We start from the raw sequence: 9,397 nt of genomic DNA, 5'->3' as shown, positions 1-9,397 counted from the left end.
TTTTTTTTCCCCCCAAGGACCTTAAAAGACATATTGCTGAACGCTTGGAGCCAATGAGAAATCATTCATGTGGTGCTGTATTGCATCCAGAGGGCTCAGAACAAGAGTGGCAGAAACAGATGGAGTTCTGGAATGTACTACATGCTGACTGTCCCTCTGGGCTAGAGATAAAACTTTAAAACTAATACATCACTTGATGTTGATGTAAGATGGCAGATGACATCATGTCTTAATCCAAGACTTGTTCTTTCTGGAACCAGAGAGAAAGAGATGCTTCCTCCAGAGCTGCTTCTCAGAATCTCTTCAGATCCCATAGCCACTAGTCAAATCCTATCCTTACGGACTGAGTTTTAGAAGCTTGGAAATTTATTCATTGGCCCATCATTTTCAAGCTTATAGTATTATGAGTAATAATGCAATAATATCTATCTGAGAGGTAATATTCAGCAATATGAACCTACTGGTAGGGTCAGATTTAAAAAAAAATTTTTAACCTAATTATGATATGGCCTGAGAATATGGTATTATAAGAATGTAATAAACCTCTTTAAAACATCAGATTTAATTACAAAGCTTAATATTAAACAAAATCAAAACATTGTAGCTGTTAATATTACAAACATCAAGTTGATGTATAAATACTACAATGATTAATGAGGACTTGGAAAGGTCTGTGCCATTAAAGATCATTTTCAGACTATCAAAAAATTATGACTCACATGCAGATATAAAAATGAACACATGTTAAAGACTGTATTAATTCATTCAGTGAGGAGACCAACCGGATGTTGTAACTCCTTCAAAAGAGAATTCAAAGGACCAATATAATAAAAAAAAAGCTCAAAGACAATGGGCAGTGGAGGTTGTGCTTAATGTAGGCAATGCATTGTTATAAAATATTTCAAAGACCATCAAAGACTAGAGCCAGATAACCTAGAGACAGATACAGATGACCTAGAGAGTGATCTTTTAGGCAACATACAGTTTTTTGTTGAAGTACATTTTTTTCTATAGTGAAAAGAAAAGCAAGATGAAGATAAAGTTCTCTACTCTTTAAACCACAAGAACAATTTTGTAGGTGAACTATATCTGTAGGTATGTAGAGATGGATGGATAAGTCAACTGGAGAACTTTAGGAGGTGTGGTTAAAGCAACAATAGCAATCAGAAGTGAGACTACTGCAAAAATAAGACACTAGTTTTGAGGCTTAATCATCTGTTATTTAAAAGGACATGAGATGTGTGAAGTGATGATAATGATTATTTTCATCTGCATATGCCTATATGTTCAATCAGTTTTACTTGGTAGTTACTTTTATTATTAATGTTATCATAACAGATCAAATCAGCTGCTCTAAAGGCAAGGAGGTTTTGATTAAGTAAGGTGACAGCCTTTCAGCACTGCAGGAAGGGAATGATCTGAGAGGTGTGGTCACTGGGGAAATTCAGAACTCTGAAGGCCCGTGAAGGAGAGTGCAGAAAATGGGATGGAAGGCACTTGAAGAATGTGACGCACTTTTAACTCTGGCTCAGCCCTGCATGCCATCCTGGTCCCTCAGGCAGCCTATGCTAATTTTAGAGAAAGTCTTAGAGCTCCTCATTCTAGACTCGGTAGACATGAGTGAGCATTCTTCCTACCAGCACCAGCTGTGGGCTTCGGATTTTATCGTTTCTCCTTCTTGCTGAAGTATCAGGGTATGAGTCTACAGTTCCAGTAAGAGGTCAGGGCTTATGGATCTGGGAGCTTAGTTTGTGAATTTCTGCCCTCTGGTTTCAAGGTGATGAAGCAACAGGAAGATAGTACACACTGCACTTTCTGCCAGGGGTTCCCTCACACACAATTCAGTGTCATCAGATCTTATGTGGATGACTGGGTGTCTTTCCAATACCACTTCCCTGTCAACCTAACTAATCGAGGTCAGACACAGTTACCCTGAATAACTTTTATAGATGGATGAGCAAATAATTTATTGTACAAACTGAGATAATTGTAAATATGAGGTGGGGAATAAGCTGGGATGGCCTCAGGCAGGAGGAGTACAAGGTCTCCTGACAAAGTGTGTAACATTTCCCCAGCTCCCTCAGCATAAAGCTCAGATTCCTGTGTGACTTGTGGAGCCTGAATTTATCTCCAGGCTTATCTCTGTGTTCTTGGCTGTTCCCTATAGTTAGGCAACCAAACCCAAACTTTTCAGGTGACTCCTGACCTTTCTTTCTGCAAGGAAGGTGCTACCTCTTACCCACAAGCGCCACAAACACCTGAGGATTATCTATTCAAATAGCTCTAATTCACTTCTTAAGAGATTCTTACCTCCTCTATGATAGCTTTTGCTGACCCTTTCTCAGGTCACCTGAGAATTTCTCAGAATTCACTACTAAAATAAAAGGGGGAAAAAGTGTACGCAAACACACATGCACATCAATTCATATGTATAGACTCTATCTCTTTACAGCTGTTTCTTCAGTTACTGCCTCCGTGGTTAGTGGCAAGGAAAAAAGGAGAGTCTACCACAGATGCATAAGTCATATATTTTGAGATGTTTTTCATTTTGATAATAAAAATTTTGAATATACATTTTTGTCTGAGTGCTGTTTGAAAGGCTTTCTGCACTTTTTGATATCTACTTATTCTAAATATTTTCTATTTCAATTGAGTCTTACTTGATATTTGAATTTAGACATTAAAAAAAATTTTTTTAACCTAAATATAATATTATTACCCGACTCTGAATCCCTAGGAAATCTAGTTTATTCTCGCACAATTTAAAACATGGTGTATCTTTTCAAATCTCTTTTAATCTACAGGTACACTTGATTCCTAATTTACCTGTTGAAGAACCTGGGCCATTAGACTTTCAGGGCTTCCTGAAGTCGGGATTTCACTGATTGCACACTCCTTTGCAGTTTACCATGTTTTTCCGTCTTCTATATTTCCTGTGAATTAATCAGTTGGAATACAGAGGCTTGATCAGATTCAGGTTCAATCTTTTTGACAAGAATATACATGGTGGAGTTTTCTTTTATTAAGAACAGAATTGTCTCTTTTCTCATGTTAGAAGCCACCGAGGCTCAAAGTACAGATTGATTAATTCACTGGAGATTGCAAAATGATGTTTTAATTTGATTATTTTACTTTTACACATTGTATCTGGAAATTTTTATACAAGATGATCAGGCTGATGTATTATTTAGTTATCAATGGCTCATTTCATATAAGAAAGGTAGGAAAATTGTTGATTATTTCCTTTTACCTGTCTACTTTTCAAGATTATGAATTGATTCCCTGTTATCTTCAGAATTCAACCAATTAATTAAAAATAATATATCAGTATGGACCCAAGGATTTAACACTATTTTATTGATTAATTACTTATTAAAGTAGCTCACATTTTCCCATTTGGGGCCAGTGGAAGCTCTTTTCAGTCCACTCAATATGACTTTGGAAGTCATTGAGATCTTCCTTGCAGTCTGGTATGCCAATATTTTTCAGGCTCATCTTATATATTCCTTAAAACTGATTTAGAATTAGCCATTTATCCAGAAATCCCTGGTTTCCTGTTAATATCTGATTTATGTCAATGGTGATATTTCAATACCACAATCTGAGCACTAAGTTTTTTTCAGTGAACAAAACTAGGAATTTTACACAAAGGCACACTTTAAAAGATAAAGTAATTCTTGATTTCTTTCTGGTATTTCCAGCTCAAATTCAAGGGTTGTTACTTAATCTCTTTTATATCACAACTCGTTTTTCCACACTGTTACATCTATTCTTTGTCATGTGTGGCCACTGAAGTCTCTGCTTAGTTAGCTTAGTGGTCAGATAATAATTGGACAGAGATCTCCTTAAATGCCTAGAACCAATAAGGCTCCAAGCCTTTTCTGAGAATCTGTGTGTGTACTGGGGCATACTTTCAGTGCTCAAGGAAGGCAGTTTATTACCCTTCCTTAGCTATCACTTCCAGCTTGTGAGGAGTTTTGAAGTGAGCCAGAGATTAGAACTTAGAGCTTTCTCAGATTTTTCCAAGGCATTTGCACAGCTCTTTACATGCACGTGGCCTTTTAGATCCCCGCTTTATTAGGCAAAAATAATCTACTGGAAAGTAGATCAATGCTAGTACGAAAACAGAGTTCAGATGATATTAACTGCAAAGGGGCTTAAGGAAACTTTCAAGTGATAGAATTGTCATATATTCTTTATTCTGATAGAGAGTTATACAGGTGTATATGTTTAGAAAAACTATTATAATTTATACTTAAGTGGGTAAATTTTACCTAAATCTTTAACTAAAAATGAAGGCTGATAACTTTCAAAACTGATGAAATCCATAAAACAGGGTATATAAGGATGCTCTATGCTATACACATCATGATATAACCACTGAAAACTAAAGTCAGAAATAACAAAACACAGAGACATAAAGGTAGATAATCTTCAAATCAAAGAAGCAATAACTAGATGAAAGCTGGCCTCACAACAGAAACAGTAACAGCCACAAGTAATAAAATAAGTGCTGAAAAAAAGTAACTGTCAACACAGAATTCCACTCTCCACGATACAGAGGTGTGGGAAAGGGCATCCAAAACTCCACAGATATTAGTCAGCTGATGTGTGATGCAAATCTGTGGGGGAACGAAAAAGAACAGTTTATTCTGAACTGTGTGCGTGGTGTTTCATAACCTCACAAACCAAAAGCCATGCCTAGGGCATTCAGGAAAGACTGCACCACACATCAATAAAAAATAAGCATTTTAATAATTAAGTTAATGATAGGCTTTGAAATTAATATGTACATTTTCAAGAGGTCAAACATATACTTATGTTGATTGACCCCTGATTGGATTGAATTCTATCTCTAAAAATTACTTTCCCCTAAGTACTGATCCCTGATCGATAAGCCTGAGAATTGTGGGTTTACTGATCTGTGACTGTTCATCTATTTACTAGGTCCTGACACATCAAACAGAAAATCTCCAGTTCCTCACATCTCTAAAGAACCTCCTGGTGACCAGCTTTATGGGCAGGTCTCTCTCAGGCCCTCAGGATGCAGCAGGTATGAGTCCAATATCTGTACGTGATGTTTCCTGCCACTCTAGGCTAAATCCTTGGTTAGATTAATTTTAAATACCACTTAACCATATGAACAAAGTCACTATATAACCCTTGAGAAAAAAAAGAAAACCTGTTTGGTTTCTGAGATGCTTTTATTGAGACTTGTGGTACTTCAGTCTAATAAAAAGTTCCAGCTTAATGAATGGTAGAGCTTGGACAAGACCCTACACCCCCTATCTTTTGGCCCAAAGCTTGGTCCATTACAAGCAGGTTTTGTTTACATGGTTTGTAACCCATGCTAACAGCATTACCCTGGATTTTGACTAGATAACAGCTTTTTTTTTTTTTAACTTCTTACAAAATGTTGCAACAAACCAATCACAAAGTGTACTTCGTGATTTATTTAGAGATGTCATTTAGGCACTGATTAGGATCTTGATAACAAATCTGTTTTGGACTGATGATAGCATCACAGGGTGAAGAAACACTGTGGGAACTTTTAACCGTCTGCTAATAATATAAATAGGAATTGACGTGTTACGTATATCTCAGAGTCTATGTATTCACAAGTTTCTACTGATGCTGTACTGTTTACATTAAAAATTAGCCTCTTGTTTTTCAGATGATAATATTACCTGAAAGCATTCTTAGTCTTTGTTCGTTCTGCTACTTATTATTCAGTAATTACGAAAAAATTTTAATCTCAGCACTGTGAAGAGACTGGAAAAAGGGACAGTATGGGATTCAAAGCTCTCTGTTTGGGGTTACTGTGTGTTCTCTTTGCCTCTCATATTTATATACCCACATCGGGCAACATGGAAGAGCACTGGGAAGTAATAGCCTTGGATATAATTACTAAAACCTGTACATTTATGGTAAGATTAACATTTTTTTTCTCCTGGTTATTGGGATGCCTTGTTGACTAAAACTCAGTGCTTATGAACTTTCTATTAATTACTGTTTTAAAATTGCTTGTTTATTAGAATAAATGGATGACATAAAATTAAGTAAATAAAAGTTGCTACATCTTTGCAAAAGAGAGAGAATTCTTGCAAGGATTTTATGTCTAAATGTAAAGACATCATATATTGTGACATACATAAATAAATGCTTTGAAATTTATTTGATAACTTGAATTACAATTGAGTTTTTAGGGACAGTCTAGTTCCATAATTATCTTATAGGTTATAGATACAGATCACTGATGTTTGTACCTGTTTGATGTCAATTTAGAGCTCTTACTATCTCAATAGCTTCCATTTACCATCTTCATTTCTAAACTGCTGGATTTCAGGGATTCCACAGGGAGGACTGAGTTCAAGCTCCTTGGCAAGGGGGAGATGTGGTTTGAAGCTGACATTTTTGAGCTCTTACAATGTATAAACTTTCTATAATATTAACTCCACTCATCCTCATTATCCTCCAGTTATTTTACCAGTTTCTAGAGGAGGAAAAATATGCTCAGAAAAGCTCATGCAGCTATAAGGTGACAACTTCAGAATTTAAACCCAGGTCTACCCCATTTCAAAATGAGTATTCTTTCTGGGCAACCAGAAAGATTCTTTAATGAGAATAACCAATAGGAAGCTGAAGGAGAAAATAAAAACAGCAGAAGATGATCAGGGAAGAGAGAGTAATCCACATTATAAGAGGGAGAGGCTGTTCCACGGTGCTTTGTACAGCAGACTACAGTCCTGTGAAACCACAGCCAATTCCTACCTGTGTCTGTTAAATTCTTATATTTTTCTCTCTGATCACTTTTAGAGACTTACGTTTGCCATTACTGTCTCTTTCTCCAATGCTTTTACTCCTTGATTTAATAAAATGAAAGAATATGTGGGTAAGCAAGTGTCAGCTCCAACAAACTGTGAAATTATCTTTTTTGATTAGTTATGTCTTAAAACTCAGTGACTGACACTGATATTATCATCAAAATTACAATAATAGCAGAACATCCAACTCTAAAATTTGACTTTCACTTTCTCAGCTAAAAACTATCCTCACATTGTTCATCTATAATAAAATTATTCACTTTATGTATCTGATATTGTAGATGGGTTACCCTTTATTTAAAAAAAATAAGAAAAGCATCCACATAATTACTTTAAAGATTATTCTAGTAAAAGTAACAATCATTGGCTTTTCTTAAATAAAATAAATAAAATAAAATAAAATAAAAACGATTTTATTCTTGTCAGTACTGAATTTTGTAACTCAAAGTTGTTATACCATTAAGAAAGATTAACTTTTTAATATATAAAGGGGATATAAAAATTTAAGTTTTTGATAAAGTGGCCTTTGAAAAATAAATGCATTACCATGTATTTATATGTTAAATTGGAAGGCAGAGTTTTATAGAAGAAAACATTCCCAACCCTGAAAATTTTCCTTAACTCATGTATATTTTTTACCTATAAAATGGCAATACTAATAATAAACACTTAACAGAACTGCTCTGAGAATTAAAGATTATGAATGCTAAAGCTTCTAGTAAAATAATCTCTAAAGTGGCAGCTTTTGTTATTGTTCAAAAATACTTAAGTATCTGTTCAAAACCAGAAAATATCTGAGAAATGAGAAACAAGGCAATTTGCCAAAAATCTAACTTTTAAATACCAATTCAACAAAATGAAAAATTAGCTTCATTTACCCATTTACCAAAAACTTACATTAAGGGATATTCTACTTGATTATGTTCAATTAGCATGAAAACACTTAAGAATTCTTCTTAGTGAAGAATTATAAAATAAGACAAGGTTCATTGAATACTTCGGTGTGCCAGGCACACTTTTTGTGTGCATAAGAAGTTCTAACTCACCTACTACAACCCATTGAGGGATTTATTATTAGAACTGTACAGACAAGGAAACTGAAGTACAGAGAGTAATTTGTTTAAGATCATATAGCCAGTAAGTGGTGGTAAAAAAGCATGGTCTAGAAAAATGGGGGCAATTCTGGCTTTGACATTTACTGGCTGCAACTTAAGAGTTTAGGCATACTTCCTCATCATTAAAGTATGAGGGTTAAATGTTCTCCAAGACCCTGTAATACCTTAAACTCTCTGGAATAACCGTAGTAATAAAGGCTGCTTAGTGTACTATTGACCATGTCATTTTTAAGGTTTTTCCTTTGAGTAAACTGTATAGTGACATGTCACAAAGGTCCTAGAGAAGCTGGTTAGAAATATTAAAAGAGCTTTTTTTAAATGATATCAAATAGGGGATTGTGGGAGTAGGGGTGGAGGACAAAGAACAGGAGTCTATTTGGAGAGGAAAACCAGGACATTTGAATCATTAGCAGTGTGGTCATAAAATTTTGGATTAAGTGAAATGCACAATAAAAAAATAAAAATATGACAGCATGCCTACAAAAAAAAAAGAAAAGAAAAGAAAAAAATGATAGTTGTAAGACCTGGACATTTTTCAGACAAAAATTTATAATTAAGAAATAATTACAACAGGTATTTAAAAAAAGCTACCAGTAAATTGACAGCTTTTGAATGACTTAATTATTAATCTAAAATATAGAATACTTGAGATATTTGAAGGCAATAAGTTTATGCAATAAATCAATACAATGTTATTTTGGAATAATTTTTAGAAACATCCTATTTCTGTTTATTTTGCTAAAGTTTTCTTCTTTTATTTCCTCTTTAGATGCATTTAACGTTTATTTGAAGATGAAAATATTTATAATTTTGTTTTGCTCTTACAGGCTAAGTGTTTTGAAAATATAGGTATTATGAGATATGAAGAGTTTATTTCCATGATGTTTAGGCTGGATTATACCCATCCACTTTCAGATGAAAACCTCACCATGACTGATACAAAATTTAATGACATTCCAGTACATTTGTACTTGCCAAAGAGAAAGTCAGAAATCCCAAGATGAGCTGTAATCAATATTCACAGTGATGCTTTTTGTTTTGGAAGTTTCAGTAAGTTCATCATATAAGGAAAAAGTCTAACTGGCTATCTGATTTTGATATAGGAACTATTCAATATTGAATATAAATATACCTAATTATGTATCCATGCATATATGCAAACTTATATGTATAATATATATACATATAGCTATAAATATTAGATATTCAATAGAGAGTTAGACATATGTTTGATTAAAATATCATGGAGGTTGTGACTTCTGTTTTTGTTTTGTTTTACTTTTTGGTAAGTATTTTCTTCTCAGTTTTTATACTGAATGAACTTATAGCAAATGAAAGTAGGATGTGAACACAAATCAAATCGTAAAACTTTTTATCTTTGGGATCAGAATATATTCAGGAGCAGAAACACTGAAGTGATACAGATGTTTTACATGCAAATCAGAAGCATATGTTGTT

Source organism: Camelus bactrianus, chromosome 1 (assembly GCF_048773025.1).
Source record: "Camelus bactrianus isolate YW-2024 breed Bactrian camel chromosome 1, ASM4877302v1, whole genome shotgun sequence".
NCBI lineage: Eukaryota > Metazoa > Chordata > Mammalia > Artiodactyla > Camelidae > Camelus > Camelus bactrianus.
The sequence above is the reverse complement of the archived record's forward strand: the minus strand, read 5'-3'. Positions refer to the sequence as shown.